General features: G+C 40.3%; 1 protein-coding gene across 1 annotated transcript in view; it reads left to right on the top strand.

Annotated features, from left to right (window-relative positions):
- The first annotated feature begins 283 nt into the window (after positions 1–283).
- The window catches only part of SERPINB7 (serpin family B member 7), a 59,096-nt gene continuing 40,000 nt past the window's right edge, over positions 284–19,379 (top strand). Inside the window, exon 1 of the mRNA XM_080822002.1 lies at positions 284–367. The gene's annotated coding sequence lies outside the window, so the exon portion shown is untranslated. The remainder of the gene's footprint in view (positions 368–19,379) is intronic.

Here is a 19,379-nt window from a genome sequence, read left to right as displayed (position 1 = left end):
ACTTGCTCATGATTAAATGACAGGATGAATACCAGACACCAAGACACTGCTCTGGGCTTCCTGCTGAGCAGGGGGATACCAGATGCCTTTCTGAGCTGGACAGGGAAGCCTATTTGATATGCCTCCTTAGTGTCCCTTCCATGATTGTCTTCATAGAGCAGCCTGGGACAGGGGAGGGCTTCTGTGCATTGTTCTCACCACTGCTGCTATTGTCACCAGGCTCTCTCTCAAGGGTTGAACCAGTGGGAATTCTGGGCAACTTTCCCTGGACCTTGGCAGAGATGAGGGAGGAGTGAGGACTCAGGAGGGAGGAGGCAGGAGGAACCAGAGCCCAGCTGTGCGGGTGGCAGAACGGCAGTGGGAGGAGGTAAGTAGCATTCTTATGCATGATGGGTTATTTTAGAATGTTCTCAACACTCTAAAAAGGATTGACAACCCCAAGGGCTGTCCATGTGAGCACCCACCTGCTTTCAGAGTAACAGCTTTGCCTCCAGCATCTGGCAGATGCAAGGCAAGTGCCTTGCTTGATAAAACCATAGTCTCCTGCGCTTCCCTGAAGGAATCATCAACTCCCCCATTCACTCTCTATTCTCTATAGGGTTGTTTAATGGTTTTAAGATTAGGATGACAGTGGATGGCAGCCTCTATCACATTGGCCAATATATTAGATATAAAAAAATCAGCATTGTTCTTTACGTGAAAAACGCCTACCAACTACTGAATAAATCTAAGCTTGTAGGAGATAATTTATACATCGAATATACTTAATGCTTGCATCCGGGCTTCCTATTCCCTGGACATAACAACAGTACTTAATAAATGTGATAATGAATGAATGGAAATTTACAAACTAGTCTTTTCTACCTTTTTTTTTTTTTTAATAGCAAATGTTCTAAAACCCTGATGTCAAGCGGCATGTTGCTCCCAGATCCTAAACAAAAGCTGGAAACAATCATACACAATGACGAGAAATTCCTCCCCAAATCTGCTAGGTGTTAGAAACTCCCTGTTGGTGATATTTTCAATCTGTCAATGATATTTGGCAACGTTAGCAACAGTGGGGAGTGGCTTGAACTTGATGTTGTTGTTTTTTGGAACGTTTTGGAGTACTTGATAAACTTACTCAGAATCAAAAATTCTCCAAAAAAAAAAAAGAGAATCCAAAGCTGGGAGCTTTAGAATATCTCTGTGCTTTAAATGTTGCCTTCTACAGTCATGTATAGCCTGGACATCTTTGCTCATATTTTTGCTCATAAAGATGAACTAGAGTGTGGGCTTCTCGTGGGGCCTCCCAGAAGGTGTGACACAGAGGAGAGGAAGGAAAAGGAGTATTTATATTTGTGAGGCCCTAATATCCGTGGTGAGAACAGAAATGGTAACAACAGGAAACCCTGCACTTAATCACAGTTACAGCTGGGAGATTTTGATCCAAAGTCTGTGGTAGGGTTTACAATGCTAGCGTATTAGTAGAGAAGCTTATATTTATATTGATAAATAAAATAGCATTAATTCCTCGACAGGGATGAAGTAAAACTATTATGGAAGTTTTTCTTAAAAAAGAGCTATTAAGTCTCTCATTTGTCTGAAATATGCTTAGAGAAAAATGTGCTTAGAGATCATTCTACATGGGGTAGAATGAAACCAAAGTTTCATACTAGAGAAGTGTGCTTTTTTATTCATGTTTCATGAGTGAAGACAGGGTCTGGGTTTGCTCCAAAGCAAACACAGATTTCCTCCTTTATTCTCTGAGAACTAATCCGGTTATGTTTTCCTGTCTGCACTGGGTTGTGTTGCCACGGGTGATGCTGCCTGGAACACCAGCAAAGAGATAAGAGCTCCACAAGTGACATTTTGTAGGGACAAGCCCTATAGTCTTAGAATGTTCCTCGGGGGAGCAAAGTTAAGGATAAGGCTGGTCATCAGGGCCATCCGGAGAGAGGCTTGGAGCACCAAGGACAGTGACTCTCTGCACCTGAGCCCTTCCCTCTGGCTCCGTTGACCTCCCTGGCTTCTTTCCTGGCAGAAGGAGTTTGAGCAGCATCTCTCCTGGAAAGCCTCCTGCAGACACGCCTGCTCCCCCAAAGCTCTTTCCAAGTATTTCCAGCCATTGGAGGACATAGACTACTAGGGGAGAGGCAGGAAAAATGTCTTCGGAATTTCCTCCAGCCCACAGTGTTTCGACTGAAGTGTTGAATTGAGGTGGCATTTCATGCCATAGTTAGAAGCTTCTTAGGTTTTTTTTTTTTTTTCCCAACTTCTGAAATAATGAAAAAACACTTTATTCTTTACTGCCTCTTTTTTTTTTTTTCTCATTTCTCCCCACACTGTTTTGTTTGTTTGTTTTCAATTTTTCTTTTCCTGTGAGCAGTTGGGAAATTTTGGGGTTGGAGGAGTCATGAATAGGGACAAAAATCAGGGATAAGATGAGAAGGATCCGAGTTTCTTTCTACTGGTCTCTTTGGCATACAATTAGCCTTTTTTTCACAGCAGACGGTGGAGTTTGTGGGTTGACTGAACAGAATTTACTGGCAGTATTATCATTTTAAAGGTGAGTTAATGAGGCAAGGAGTACTTAATAGATGGACACTTTGAAGAATTTTAAAAATCTTTATTCAACTATGGACAGGAATTGTATCACCTCACTAATAAAAGGACGGAGTCCTCTATGTAACACCATTGTCATGGCTGAGCAGCGTGTTACTGCCTATCATCAACGGTGGAAACAAATAAGGACGGCATTCATTGAGATAAATATTTACACATGAACCTTTGAAGTTTGAAAGTAGGGTAGTGTTCTCTGTGCACAAGATGTTGTGCAATGAGAGCACACCTCAGGGGATACAAAGTAAAGACCAGAGCTGTTTTCTCATGCATGCTGCTACCTGTTCAGGCTCAGATTATGAACTCTACTGCGTGCCAGGTCTCATAAAATCATTATGCGGGGTGGGTGCCTGAAATGTGTCAGCAAAGTGGTTGGAAGTGTATTTTCCTACAACTCGACTGTGACTGGCCATTTCTGTCCATGGGGCACGGACAATCGATTTATGAGTGATTTGCTCCCGGTCACTCCTGGAGGACCCACAGAGGGTCCAGTGACAAAACCACAGTCTTGACAGGCAGAGATCACAAGTAGGCAGAGAGGCAGGCAGAGAAAGAGAGGAAGAAGCAGGCTCCCTGCCGGACAGAGAGCCCGATGCGGGGCTCGATCCCAGGACCCTGGGCTCATGACCTGAGCTGAAGGCAGAGGCCTTAACCCACGGAGCCACCCAGGCACCCCTCAAAACCACAGTCTTAAGAGTGATCCCAACCTGTCTCTTGTTAAAAGTTGTAAAAGCCACGCAGCCATTTGTCTCATATGACAAAGGGGGTCTGGGCTTCCACGGCATCCCAGGTGGAGGATAAATGGAGGTTCCTGCCTCTGTGGTCACTAATTTTTGAGGAACTTGTGAAGGAGATTCTGTGAGAGTAGAAGGCATTGATGATCTCGACCAGTTAGACCTGGCACTGTGGTTTCCTCCAACACTCCTGTCCTGAATTTTAGATTTTGCCAATCGTTTCCCGAGTCTTGGTGGACTCAGTGTGTGTGTGTGTGTGTGTGTGTGTGTGTGTGTGTGTACAGGGAAAAACTTACAAGGACTCTCATTTCTTTGTACTTGGCATTACAGTGGATTAAAAATCTTTCTTTTCTCAAATTCTCTACCTCTATCCACATGGGTCACCATTATCATTTTGAAAGTTTCTGTTCAATATTAAGAGTTAGAAATACAGGAAGTTCATCTTTCTTGTCTAGGAAATTGAGTTAGCTGCAAAACAAAAATTTAGATTTTGGATTTTCTGATTCTTATTGAGCCAAATAATTGTGTATAAGTTCTATCTACTATAACATGTGTACCCTTAGAAAAGTAATTGAATAGCTTGAAATTAATTTTCAGCTGAAAAATGGGAATCATAATAAAATAGTGGTATCAATGCTTGTGAAGATCAAGGGGGAGACTATTACTTCTTTTTCTTTAAAGATTTTATTTATTTATTTATTTGACAGACAGAGATCACAAGTGGGTAGAGAGACAGGCAGAGAGAGAGAGGGGGAAGCAGGCTCCCTGCTGAGCAGAGAGCCCAATGTGGGGCTCGATCCCAGGACCCTGAGATCATGACCTGAACTGAAGGCAGAGGTTTTAACCCACTGAGCCACCCAGGCACCCCGAGACTATTACCTTTTTATAGATTTAGTTGGCATAATAGTTTTAGTTATAAAGTTGCACAGGGACCTGTTAGGAAGCAACTGTGTGGTTTGCCAAAGTCCTTAATTTTCATCTTTGATTTCCAGAGGGCCAATTAATGCTTTAGGGTAAAAGTTGTCAGACTTTAGCTCTCAGTCCTAAACAGGCTTGCCACCTGATTTTGTAAATAAAGTTTTATTGGAACACAGCCATGTCCATTTGTTTACTTACTTGCTATGTCTGCTTTCATGCTACAGCTAAAAAACAGAGTTGTGACAGATGGCCATATGGCACACAAGCCCAAGTATTTACTCTCTGGTCCCTTACAGAATAAGTTTGCCAAACTCTGCTCCTAGGAGTTCCTGATGAAATAAACAATCTCTAAACTTCTGCAGTGCAATGCTTAATCTTTCATGTGATTGTAAATACGAGGCATCACACTTAGCAAACTATCAGTAGAGCTCCCCTTCAAGTTCACAGTCTAGTTTGCTTTCTGGTAAGATTTAGATTCTGAGGGATCCTTTCCTGTTTGTTGTTTTCTTCTTCTTCTTTTTGTTTTTTAAAATTATTTGATAGACAGAGATCACAAGTAGGCAGAGAGGCAGGCAGAGAGAGGAAGGAAAGCAGGCTCCCCACTGAGCAGAGAGCCCAATGTGGGGCTTGATCTCAGGACCCTGGGATCATGATCTGAGCTGAAGGCAGAGGCTTTAACCCACTGAGCCACCCAGGCACCCCCTGTTTGTTGTTCATCCCACAGTTCCAAGTGGCTTTACGAGGAGGGTTTGTTGCCCACATATTCTAGTAATCACTTCTTCAAACCTGGTGTCAGTGTCACACTGCCACATTCTCACAGCACCTGCTCTCTCACACACACACTTTGTACAACTGCTGTTGTTAACTGTGTGGTCCACATAGCAGGCCACAAATGGAATGATTGGTGTGTGATTTTAAAATGTCCACAGATATAGAGCCACAGAAAATTAATTAATTAATTAATCTCACCGTAGCACATATCCTTCCCAGTGTCCATCCCCTAGCCACCCCATCCCATCCATACCCCCCGCCCCCTCTAGCAACCCTCAGTTTGTTTCCTGAGATTAAGAGTTTCTTGTGGTTTGTCTCCCTCTCTGGTTTCATCTGATTTCATTTTTCCCTCCCTTCCCCTATGATCCTCTGTCTTGTTTCTCAAATTCCTCATATCATTGAGATCATATGATAATTATCTTTCTCTGATTGCCTTATTTTGCTTAGCATAATACACTCTAGTTCCATCCATTTCATTGCAAATGGCAAAAATCTCATTTTTGATGGCTGCATAGTATTCCATTGTATATATACACCACATCTTCTTTATCCATTCATCTGTTGATAGACATCTGGTATCTTTCCATAGTTTGGCTATCGTGGACATTGATGCTATAGACATTCGGGTGCATGTGCCCCTTCGGTTCACTACATCTGTATCTTTAGGGTAAATACTTAGTAGTGGATTGCTGGGTTTTAGGGTAGCTCTATTTTGAACTTTTTGAGGAACCTCCACACTGTTTTCCAGAGTAGCTGCACCAGTTTGCATTCCCACCAATGGTGTAGGAGGGTTCTCCGTTCTCTGCATCCTCGCCAATACCTGTCATTTCCTATGTTAATTTTAGCCATTCTAACAGGTATGAGGTGGTATCTCATTGTGGTTTTGATGTGTAAGAAATTTTTAATAGTATCAGGACCAGGACTGATCCTAATTCCCTGTCCACACCCAGAGCCAGGCAATGTCCACAGAGATTAGTTATTTTTCTTCTGATATTTGTGCATTTCCTGGCTGGTGAACAGGACACGAGACTTAAATTGTATAGTGAACACATTTTGCTGTCTTGAACAGGTTAGTTAATATAAAGGGAAGCAAAAAGTCATGAACTGCTTTCTTAAAGATGCTACCTGCTTCACTGATGCATTCAGAAACATAATCACTGTTTAAAAACTGTCCCTAAATAACAATGGCGTGGCCATTTCCATCTAGTCTCCAGTCTTCTGTATCTGGCCCCTGGAGAGATGGTGATTGACTGTGGAGAGATGTTTCAGGGACAGCTATAGGGAAGTGATTCTTGTGGGCTTGGGCCCCTTTACATGAACAGATCCTCATATCATCTGGATTTTTGGTATGTGTGACATAAAGAAGACTCTCAGGGAAATCCTGGTGCCTGTGTGTGACAGACCCACTCCCTTCTAGCTCCTCACCCTATCACCAAGATGAATAGCCACCGTAAGGCTCCCACACCCCACTTTGGCACAAAGGCCAGCTCTTCAAATACACCCTCACAGTGTGCAAAGTCCCTTAACAGCAAAGAGCAAGAACTTTGTCTTGTGGCCAGGGTCCAAGGGTTTTACTATTAAGCTTTAAGTATGTAAGAAAGATTTCAAAGAGATGTCAGGACTTGGTTAGAATCATTGAGTGTGGACCCACTTCCTGGTCAGTAGCTGTCAAGCGACTATTACTAATCACACGCATGTGTGCCCACGGAATAATACTTGCCCTTACTGTGAGCAGTGCTCTGTGATCTATTTTATTGTATTTGTCTGTTCTCATGTGTCCTTATACTACTGTATTTCATTTTTTAAAAAAAGTTTTACATATTTATTTTGTGAAGGAGAGGGAGAAAGATGCGGGGAGGGGCAGAGGGAGAGAGAATTTCAAGCAGACTCTGCCGAGCGTGCAGCCCAGCACGGGGCTCAGTCTCATGACCCTGGGATCATGACCTCAACCATAATTAAGAGCTGAATGCTTAACTGACTGAGCCACCCAGGCGATCCTCATTTTTTTCTTAAATGCTGATGTCCACCCACTAAATGTATTTCATTTACCCCAGCTAATAGTAATCTGCAGTTTGGAAAGCAGTGTTCTAGGTGATACAAACGTTACTGACTCTTGCCTACCAAAACTGATGGCTAGGAAACAATATATTTTCCTTCCCACGGAAACATGACGCAGGGACGTAACGGAGATCACTCAGGCCTCTATGGGCATATGTATCTTTTTCCTTCCACAACTGGATGGATTATTTTGAAGTCCTGATTTCCTTCTTATTTCATTACCTAGCTTTTCTCTTCTTCCCCCCACCCCCAGTCTGTTTGTTTTCTTTCTGCCTTTGACCACTAGCTCCACTGGTCACTTGAAGGGCTGCCATGTTCTCTACTGTCTCTGAACACTTCTGTGTGTGGCTCTGGCTTCCTTTCTGCCCCTGTAGGCCTGATCAATTCTAGTTTATCACTCCTAAGTATCTCTGCTCCCTCTAGTTCTCCATGAACTCTATTTCCTGGTTGTTCAGATAGGATCTCCTTTCAAACTTTGGGCCCATTGAAGGCAGGGACAGGGTTATTTTAAATTTACCTACCACACAAGACCCAGCATCTAGTAGGCTCTTGATGCAAATTTGTGGGGTGAAGGAGTAGATGAGTGGAACTATCTGGAAGGGGAAAAAGCCACTAGATGAAGGATTTGAATGAGCAACCTTCTTAAAATAAGTTCTATTACCATTCATATTCTTCTTTTGTTTTGTGCAAATGCCAAAATGTCCATGGAATTTCCTTCTGAAATAAGATTTCCTTCTGAAATAAGGTTTTTCTCTTATCTCTGGTGGTATAGTCTTTGTATCTTAATTTAGATCATACCTGCCCAAGACTTATTACACTATTATTGAATTGGACTTATAGATTGTTATGTGCATTAGTATGTTTATCAAGTGCTAGGAGACACAGGGGCCTCCTAGACATGTTTATGGGCTGAAAGAAATGGGACAAGATTGTATACATTAAGGATCCTAGCTTCAGGCACATTCATGAAAAGCTGCATGCGCCAAGGATCTAATTTGCATGGTTTTCATTGGCATGGTTTTGAATTGTGTATGTTGGCTGTCTCAGCCAGTTCATGTGGTGATGAGTGCATGCAAGCAATCACACTTATTCTCCAGCAGATCAAATATTGAAGAGGAATTTTATATTGACTTAACTTAATTAATCCCATATCTGTGGAATATAATTTATTTTACCAATGTTTAGTTAAAATTTAACTTTAATATGGTTGATGTATTTCAACTGACTCAACAAGGGAAAAGCCACTTCTCAGAATATTCAGCAACACAATGAGCTTGTTTAGTCTTCTTTTATTTCTATGATTTCTTTTATTGAAGGGCTATTTTTAGTGTCTGCTAGGATATTATGGTGATACAACAGACATAGACATTGCCTTCATGGAACCCGAAGTGTAAAGGAGAGACACACATTCAACAAATACATAGATGCATAATTGTAAGCTCTTATAAATACTAAAGGGAAGATCTCTGAGCATAGGAAGGAGGACCAAATTTAGATTAGATGTTGAAGAAACCTCTTTGGTGAAGTGATGTTTTTGCCAGATCTTTCATTCCTGGTGATGGAAACCTATAAGAAATCTTTGAGGCAGAAAAAGCGAATTCTTTTAAATAATTGAAATATCACTGTATTGGAGCTTAGGGAGTGCATTACATTCCTAGAGCTGCTTAACAAACCACCACAAGCATTGTGGCTTAATTAAAGCAACAAAAATGTATTCTCTTACAGTTCTGAGGATCAGAATTCTGAAATCAAAGAGTCAGCAAGACCAACACTTGCTCTGAAGGTTCTAGGGAAAATCCTGGCTTGCCTCTTTCAGCTTCTGGTGAAGGCAAAGATTAATAACGCCCTTATTTTACATGTCTATTTTAAAAAGTAATAGTGTTCATAGCATTTGGTTGTAAAGAGAACAGATGCTCAAAACCACAGAACAAGTGAGTGTCAAGTGTACCAGCAAAACTCAGACCTCTAAGACTCCTGCCCTTGCAATTTTGACATCAGACTTTCTTGCTGCTTATTTTTTTTGAATAGCACAATTAATATGCTGACAAGCGGAAACAAGTAAGACATCTTCTAGAAAGTAATTTGGTCACTTGACTAAGCTGAACTATATATAGGCTTTCTATTGTTATTAAGTATTTAAAAATTTTCAACCTGAAATCATTTTATGTTTGGAATGGTCTAATTTTTAATATTTAAAAAACTGGTAGTAGTCCACTTTAAATTTATGAGTGGGTCTAAAAAATTATTTTAATTATTATTATTAAAAATAATCCTGGTGAAATCACAGCAGAGTTAAATTTGGTAATGGTCAGAGTCATCAGATGCTTAACCTAAAGGATGATTACTTGTCCAAATTTTAAGGTATTATGGAATATTAAGGTGTTAGAGGAAAATAAAGCATTTATGTAGAACACTTTAAATAATAGAAAGTCAGAGAAAGAGGTTTGGGGTTAAAGAATCATAATGTAGGTGAGTTTCAGGTTGTAGTGATACCTTTGATTTGGGTTCAGTGAGGTGGAAATTAGTGGTCGTTGGGCAAAGAAGACTCTGCTTTCCTTTGTTAAAGATCATGTCCTTTGAGCATGCACTAAGTTATTTTACTAAATGGTGACTTAAATCCTGGCATCTCACCATGCCATGTTTTGAAAATTCCATGACTTGGGAACATATTCCTGGCCAAGGAACCCAGAAAAGAACAAGTTGGACCTGTGTTTCTAAATAGGTCACTATAAAGAATTGCATTACAATACAATTACAGTTGTGTAGTATTTCCCAAGTTATGAAAACAGAAACTGCATGCCATTTATGTGGTATGAACTGAATTAAAGGCAGGCCCAAGAGTGAAACTTAACCAACCTTCAGGGTAAAAGAAAATTCTCCCAAGACTTGGACTCTGTTGAGTGATGGATGATTGGATACATTTGGATAAATGTTTCTCAGTCACTTACAGCCTTGGTCCCAGTATCTGCAGTAGAATAACATGAATGCAGATGGGATTTGGTTAGCTAACCTAAGATGTTACCTCTATTCTTCTGTAGCTTGTACGCCAATGACACTGTGTTTGGAGGTTTCACAAAGCCAAATTTGTGTTCTGTCTGATTCATATTCAAATAAATATGGAGTGACTGAATAGTTTGGCCCTTCAAAGGAAGTCATGTCTCTGCTTGTTGGAGTTCTGACTGTTCCCGTCTCCTTCTACATCCCATGTATGCTCTTTCCTGCATCTCCCGAGCTGCTGATGGAAGTGTCCTTAGGAACCTTCATACTAGTCTTCCACGAGTGTTTGTTTCCGAGAACCAAGGCTATTCTCCTTAAGGAACATGTGACTCAGTATATTTATAAAATTACAGAAATTTATTCCACGATACTCTGTAGTGGGGTGTTTTCCTGAAAAATAAATCTAAAATTCTGTAGAAAATTTAAATGAATGAAAGTAGTCAAGAATGTTTTGGAAGTGAAGAGCAATTTGAAGGACTTGCCTTAACAAATGCTGACATACACTTCTATTAAACAGTTTTAGTTGACAAAAAAATAAATGGACAACTGAATGGCATGGAATAAACTCAGACTGTTACATAGTTGAAATTTAGCTTGTGATGAATAGGAATCACACGTATTTGGAGGCGAGAGAGTTTAAAGAGGTGCTAATAGGATAATTGGTTATTATTATTATTAAACATGTAGATCTTCATTTTATACCAAATGATAATAGAAGGAAACAAAGCAAAACAAATTAGCAGAAGACGTGGGTAATTATGTATTGGATCTCAGAGCAAAGAGTTTCTAAGCACAAAAATGGTAGAGGAAATCACATATTTTTAATTGCATAAAAATTTAAAATGGGAGTGGGGAGAAGTGGAGGGATAGGTAGGCAGAACACAGAGGATTTTTATGGCAGTGAAACTGCTCTGTATGATTCTATATAATGGTGGCTACATGTCATTATACATTTGTCCAAACCCATAGAATATATAACAGCAAGAGTGAACTCTAATATACACTATAAATATCGGGTAATAATGTCATCATAGGTTTGTTGGTTGTAATGAATGTAGCACTCAGGTGGGGGATGTTGATTATGTAGGAGACTGGGTATGAATGGGGGCAGAGTGGATATGGGAGATAGCCACCTTCCACTCCATTTTGTTGTAAACCTGAAATTGCTCTAAAAAGTGAAGTCTTTGATATCAGCCACAGCAACTTCTTTCAAGATATGTCTCCAAAGGCAAAGGAAACAAAGGCAAAGATGAACTTTTGGGACTTCATCAAGATCAAAAGCTTCTGCATAGCAAAAGAAACAGTCATCAAAACAAAGAGGCAACCCACAGAATGGGAGAAGATATTTGCAAATGACAGTACAGATAAAAGGTTGATATCCAAGATCCATAAAGAACTCCTCAAACTCAACACACACAAAACAGATAATCATATTAAAAAATGGGCAGAAGATATGAACAGACACTTCTCCAATGAAGACATACAAATGGCTACCAGACACATGAAAAAATGTTCATCATCACTAGCCATCAGGGAGATTCAAATCAAAACCACATTGAGATACCACCTTACACCAGTTAGAATGGCCAAAATTAGCAAGATAGGAAACAACGTGTGTTGGAGAGGATGTGGAGAAAGGGGAACCCTCTTACACTGTTGGTGGGAATGCAAGCTGGTGCAGCCACTTTGGAGAACAGTGTGGAGATTCCTCAGGAAATTAAAAATAGAGCTTCCCTATGACCCTGCAATTGCACTGCTGGGTATTTACCCCAAAGATACAGATGTAGTGAAAAGAAGGGCCATCTGTACCCCAATGTTTATAGCAGCAATGGCCACGGTCGCCAAACTGTGGAAAGAACCAAGATGCCCTTCAACGGATGAATGGATAAGGAAGATGTGGTCCATATACACTATGGAGTATTATGCCTCCATCAGAAAGGACGAATACCCAACTTTTGTAGCAACATGGACAGGACTGGAAGAGATTATGCTGAGTGAAATAAGTCAAACAGAGAAAGTCAAGTATCATATGGTTTCACTTATTGGTGGAGCATAACAAATAATATAGAGGACAAGGGTAGATGGAGAGGAGAAGGGAGTTGAGGGAAATTGGAAGGGGAGGTGAACCATGAGAGACTATGGACTCTGAAAAACAACCTGAGGGTTTTGAAGGGGCGGGGTGGGAGGGTGGGGGAACCAGGTGGTGGGTATTAGGGAGGGCACAGATTGCATGGAGCACTGGGTGTGGTGAAAAAACAATGAATACTGTTACGCTGAAAATAAATAAAAAATTTAATTAAAAAAAATAAAAAGTGAAGTCTATTAAAAAATAATTTTTTTTGTATATGTGAATTATCTGTTCGTGTCTTTTCTAAATTTTTCTGTCAAGTTTTTGGTCCTTTGCCCTTCACATTTAAGAGTTCTTTTCATATTAGAAGTAGGCCTTTTGTCTGTGGTGTAAGTTGTTAATTTTTCTATGTCTTGACTTGGTTTTCGGTATTTTCTGACATGCACTAGTTTTTATTTTTTATTTTTTAGTCAAATTTATTAATGTTTTCTTTTATTGTCTCTGAACTTGGAGTCATCTTTAGAAAGCCTTTTTCTTCACAGGAAATTGACCAGTATTTGTTTCTAGTACTTCCATGATTCAATTTCTTACATTTAGATCCCTAATCCATTTGGAGTTTATCCTATGTATGGGGTGAGATATGGATCTAATGTTATCTTTTCCTAAATAACTTCCCAGTTGTCCCAGAATTGCTTATTTAAATATCTATCGTTATTCCATTGATTTGAGATGCTGCCTTTTTCATATTCTAATTATTCTAACTCTTTGCATAAGTATTTGGGTACAACTGTAGACTTTTATTGATTCTTGTATGTTTCTTTTCTGTTGCTACTTCATTGAATTTCTTTTATTGTTTGATTTGCATTTATCCCTGATTATCTGTGGCTTTCCAGGTATACTATTACAACATCTAAAAATACAGGTAATTTAACATTATTTTTTTGATCTACTCTTACTCTCCTGATTACTCTCTTGTCTAAGTGAATTTACTGATACTTTCAGTGCAGTGATGAGTAGTAGCAAAGAGAGTGGGCACCTTTTTTTTCTTGAGCATTAAAAAATACAAATGGGTATTGAGTTTTTTCAGTGGCTTTTTCATCATATGTTGAAATAGTCATGATATTTTTTACTTAGATTTATTAATATGGTGTATTATAGTTATAAATTTCTAATATTGACCTAACCTTGCCTTTCAAATCCCACAAGGGATTGCTGTATTGTTTTCTTAATGTAGTACTGGATTCTATTTGTTAATATTTTCTTAGAATTTTTTTAAAGGTTTATTTATTTATTTGTCGGAGAGGGAGAGAGGGAGAGAGCGAGCATGCATGTACACAAGCAAGGGAGTGACAGGCAGAGGGAGTAGCAGGCTCCCCACTGAGCAGGGAGACTGATGTGGGACATGATCTGGGTACCCCAGGATCATGACCTGAGCCAAAGGTAGATGCTTAACCGACTGAGCCACCCAGGTGTCCCTTTGCTTAGAATTTTTGCATCGATACTCATGAGTGATATGTGTCCCCTCCTTGCCCTACTGTCTTCATCTGGTTGGTTTAGGTATCAGTGTTATAGTTGCTTCATAGAAGGAAATGGGAAGTTTCCTTTCTTTTCAGTGTTCTAGAATAATGAGCACTGGGACTATCTGGTCTTTGGGAGTTTTGTAGAATTCTACTGTTAAACTATCTATACCTGATGCTTTCTTTGTGTAGTGGTTCCTTAATAATGCTCTCTATTTCTCTAATGGAAATTGGTCTGTTTAAGCTTCTCAGCTCTTATCTAGTTAGTAATCTGTATTTCTTTAAGAACTTATCCAGTCCATCTAGATTTTCCAATGTATCTACATCTACCTATTTATTTATTTATTTATTTATTTTCTATTTCTTACAGAAGTGTTGGAAATTGCTAGTTGTAACATGTTCTAATAGCTGCTTTAAAATCCTTATTAGAGAATTCCTACACCTATATCATCTTGATATTTAAATCTGTTGATCATCTTTTGTCATGTGAATTGAGAATATCCTGGTCTTCGGTAAGATGACTAATTTTGTATTGTGACCCAGACATTTTGAATATAATGTAATGAGACTCTAATCTCATTTAAATCTTCTCTTTTAGTAGGTTTTAACACATTTATGATCACAGAGTACATCCTGGCTCACTCTGGGGGCTGTGGTTTTAATGTCAGTGTAGTTGTCCAACTCTTTGCAGTGTTATTCTGGTCTGCCCCTCTTTTGCATTATCCAGAGGCCTGCATGGAACAGCATCGTCATTTACTTCTCAGAGTATCTGCTTTATTGATTCTCTTCTCTTTTACAGATGAGTGGAAAAGGGGTGTGTCTGGGACTTCATATACAATTTAAAGGATCCTTTTTTCCATCTTCTGCCTCCAATTCTCTAGTGGGGAGGAGGAGGGGGAACTACTTGTTTGCTGGCTATTGTATTCTTCATTTTACTTCCTTTGGGGTGGTGATAGTTGACAAGATCCCACCTCACAGACTGTGTTCTCAGTGCAAGTGGGAAGGAGTGGGGTTCTATTATCTGTGTCTGCAGCCACCACCAGTGGCCAGGCATGTGACACTGTTTGCTTGGCATAGAGTGGGGATATTCACCATAGTTTCACTCCACTGTCTCTGCAGCAACCAGACCAACCCTGGGCCAGGGGTTAGGGGTGTTGCTTCTCTCATGACATCTGCCTGTACTTGGGTGGTTAGAGTCTAAAAGGCTTTGCCTACAGGGCTACCCTCTTTCTAGACCTGTGGCTAGAGAAAACAGCTTTCCTTGAAGATTTTTTCCTGTCCATTTTAGGAGTTCCAGAGTGTGGAACTCAGGCTGAGATGTCTAAGACAACCAAAAATGCAGCAAATTTAACACTAAGTTGACCTCCAGTCCTGAGGTTCTAGGCATTCATCCTTCTTTTTTTCTCCTTTCAGAGTCTTCTCCTTGTTCCTTTATGGCTTTTTCCCAGGGATTTTAGTTGTGATTTATAGGAAAAAAGAGGTGGGGTATGTTTTTACTATTTTGAGTGGAACTGGAAACCATTGTCATTAACTTTTTTTCCTTGTAATTTTAATTTCAATTTTCTCTTTCATCCAGGAGTAAATAGATTTTAACTATCCATGTGGAAGAGTCTTATGAGCTTTGTTTTTGTTAGTAAACTCCAGTTTTGTTGCAGTGTGATCAGACGGTGTTGTTTGTAGTATTTTTCCTTACTGAAGTTATTGATGGATGCTTCCTTTGTGATGCAGTGTATGATCAATTTCTGTGAATAAGCCATGGGCATTTGAGATGAGTGTATTCTCCAGTATCAAGGTATAGAGTTCATAGATTTCCATAAGATTTACTCTGATGACTGACTATGTTGTCTAAATCTTTTAACATCTGACCTTATTTTCTTTCATTCCTCTCTCTCACACATGTACACACACCCCACAGAATGTTACTCCCTTTCACCCAGAACAAAGCGGGATCATAGTCTCATAAAATGTAGTCGGAGTGGGAGAAAAGCTGAACTTCCAAAAGGTGTATATGCACTTTGCATGGAGGAGACAAGCAGGTGGGTCTCCTGTCATTAGGTGTTCCATGAATGGGGATAGCGTGGACTTGTACAAAAAAGGAAGGGGTGAATGGAAAGTGGGGCCTGGTTGTGGTGAGGATTTGTGGTATAGGGAAGGATGGTTAGCTGCTGCTCTGAGTGAAAGTTTGGGGATGGGAAGAGATATCTAAAAAAGATCTAGGAGGGACTTTTTACATGGCATGCTTTGTGAAATCTTTTGAATGGTCTCTTTAAGGAAGCCTGAATAAATGGAATGGGATGTGTATTTTCTTTGAATGTGACTTTTTGCACAGACTGGATCCTGGTGGTCCTAGTTTTTATTCTCCATTTTGTTTATATTTTATTCATAATTAAATTAACATAATTTGTCATGAAATGACCATAATAAAAGAAATTTTTAAATATTTCCTGTATCTTCATAGACTTACCATTAGTTTATGCTCATTTAATATGTTCTCTATGTTTCATATACCCTGCACATAGTTTTTTTCTTTAAAGACCAGAATCTTTTTTTTTTTTTTTAAAGATTTTTATTATTTATTCACTTGATAGACAGAGATCATGAGTAGGCAGAGAGGCAGGCAGAGAAAGAGAGGAGGAAGCAGGCTCCCTGCAGAGCAGAGAGCCCGATGTGGGGCTCGATCCCAGGACCCCGAGATCACGACCTGAACCGAAGGCAGAGGCTTAACCCACTGAGCCACCCAGGTGCCCCTAAAGACCAGAATCTTTATGTGCTTGAAAACTCCACTCAAAAAAGCACCCCTCTTTAAGGGTTTGCATGGGTTGGGAAAGTTATTACTCCCAAAACAGTGAGAAAACAAATCTGAGTTGAATTGGTTTACTTCAGTTTCCTATGAGATCATATAGGATTCTCTATTTCTCATAGGCCCTTATGAGAACTGATGGGCTGCTAGCTATGAGGTAGAGATCTATGGTGGGCACATTTATGCATAAATCAGGATGGCAGCTATATTAGCTCTGACTTCTAAGTAAGTCTCAGGGGAAGCCTGGGGGATGCTTGCAGAAAAGCCAGAAGTACCCAGGAGAAATTATGGTCAATGGGAAAAAAAATCCCAGGCATCTTGGGGTATAGTTCCACATGTTTCTTTTGGGGGAGGCGGGTAGGGACAGAGGGTGAGGGAGAGAAAGAATCCCAAGCAGGCTCCATGCCCAGCACAGAGCCCAATGCAGGTGTGGATCTCACAACCCTTAGATCATGACCTGAGCCGAAATCAAGACTCTGATGCCTAACCGACTGAGCCTCTTAGGCGCCCCCCCCCCCAAAAGTTTCTTATTTTAAAAAAGCACAAACTTTCTGAGTTTCAGTTTTCTCATATTACAAAATGGGAGATTTAGATTTAAATGATCTCTAAAGTTTCCTTTAGCTCATTATATATCTGTAATAAAGGCAGAATTGATTTATGTTTACCTCCCAGGTCCCTGAATTCACAAATTTAAATAAAGTTAAAGTGGAGATCTTAAAATTACACTGCAAGTAGAGGAATGCATCTAGATTATAGGTTTAATAAGCCCAGTGAGAACCAGAACCATGATGTTAAAGGATGACAAAATAAAAGTTTACAGAAAAACTAAATACAGGTTTCCCCTGCCATTCTTTTGTAAGCTGGGATGGCCTGAAGCAAAGAAGCAATTACCTTAATTTATATGGAATAATGTTTAAATGTTCCCTGGTCCCAAAATAACCTCTCTTAGACATTCCTGATACCTTAGGACACAGATGCACAAAATAAATGGACACAAAGCCCAGACGCTCACAGATACAGTTCACAGCACTGGGGCTGCTGCTGAGATGCCCAGTGTGGTTCCTGGGAAAGGAGCCGGTGGCGCCTCTCTCCCTGCTGCCGGGGGTGGGGAGTGGTGAGCTACCCCTACAGTGGCTGTGGCTCTTGCAAAACAAACACTGAATGCTGTCTTCATTTTTTACCTTCTTTCATAAAAGACAAAGTCCTCCTTGGATTTATTTTGGTTAGCAAAACAGCTACTAACGCGGATCTTTCGTAAAAGCCAAGTGGTTTAATGCAAACTTTTGAGAAGTAGGTGATGCCCTTACATAATTTACCTTGAACTTTGCCACTGAAATTGATCAAAGCTTAATGAACCTGGGATTATATTTCATGAAAGATGATGATATTCAATTGGGGTGAAAAAAAATTCAGGAAATCCAATGGGACCAATTATTGCATTTATTTGGCAACTTGACATTCTGAGATGGAAAAGTGGACTCTAATTTGCTTCTTAAGAAACTAGAACTGGGAGCACCTGGGTGGCTCAGTGGTTAAATGTCTGCTTTTGGCTCAGGTCATGATCCCAGGGTCCTGGAATCGAGCCCTGCAAAAGGCTCCCTGCTCAGCGAGAAGCCTGCTTCTCCCTCTCTGACTCCCACTGCTTATGTTCCCCCTTTCACTGTGTCTCTCTCCGTCAAATTGGTGAAGTCTTAGAATATAAGCATGGTTCGGTGGGGTGAGGTCTGGAACTGACAACCAAGAAAGAATTCTTGAGACATCTTTGGTGCAGAATGGTGGTTTATTAAAGCACGGGGATAGGACCCGTGGGCAGAATGAGCTGCTGCCCCGGGGTTGTGAGGAGTGGTCCATTATGTGCTTGCAAGTTGGGAGGGCGTCAGGGATGGTGTAAGTCTCTAAGGAATTTTGGAAGCAAGGTTTCCAGGACCTTGAGGGGCTAGCTATTGTTGGGAAAAATGTCATTCATTACCAGTAATAAGACCTTTGTCGAGAGACCCTTTAGATGTATATCAGTGGGTCATATGCTTGGGAATGATTGTCAACATGTATCTTGGAGGGTTTAGAGATAATGTTTTTTTAAGGGAATTGTTAAAGTAGACTTCAGGATCCTGGTAGGGGGTGGGGGTCCTCAGGCTATGATTGCCCTCTGCCCTTAGCAAAGTGTTAAGGTTGTTAATGTTGCTTCCCTAGAGTTGAGTCCCTAGAGGAATGTCACTCTGCCTGTTTTAAGGGCTTGTCAGTGGGTAAGGAAATTTAATAATTTTTCCTCTGCCTCGGTTTCCCACATCAAAATAAATAAATAAAGTCTTAAAAAAGAAACTAGAGGGGCACCTGGGTGGCTCAGTGGGTTAAAGCCTCTGCCTTCGGCTCAGGTCATGATCTCAGGGTCCTGGGATCGAGCCCCGGATCGGGCTCTCTGCTCAGCGCGGAGCCTGCTTCCCTTCCTCTCTCTCTCTCTCTCTGCCCACCTCTCTGCCTACTTGTGATCTCTGCCTGTCAAATAAATAAATAAAATCTTATAAAAAAAAAAAAAAGAAACTAGAACTGGATTTTATTTGGGAAACCTCCCTGTCTCAGTCTGTTCATAAATATCGGAGAACTAAGAGTTCAAATAGGAAAGGTTACTAGTAAAAGCCATAGTGATGACTCAGTTCTTCGGGAATTTACCATTCATTATTCTATTGTTTGTGGCCATGAAGATGTGATGAAATGACATGGCACAAATAAGTGGAAACCAATAAGGCCTCAGATATTTGAAATTCTGATGAGAAGAGATCGTAGGAAGTTCCAATGCCTGCATTCATTTAAATGTCTGAGGAGAGTACTCCATCATGGTATTCATGGCCAGGGGAGAGCTAACATTATTCATTTTGAAAATAAAAGAGGGAAGAAGAAAGTGGAGGAGGTAGAGCAAG

Source organism: Martes martes (genome assembly GCF_963455335.1).
Source record: "Martes martes genome assembly, chromosome: 13".
Lineage (NCBI taxonomy): Eukaryota > Metazoa > Chordata > Mammalia > Carnivora > Mustelidae > Martes > Martes martes.
Note: the sequence above shows the minus strand (reverse complement) of the source record. Positions and strands in the feature narration are given on the sequence as shown.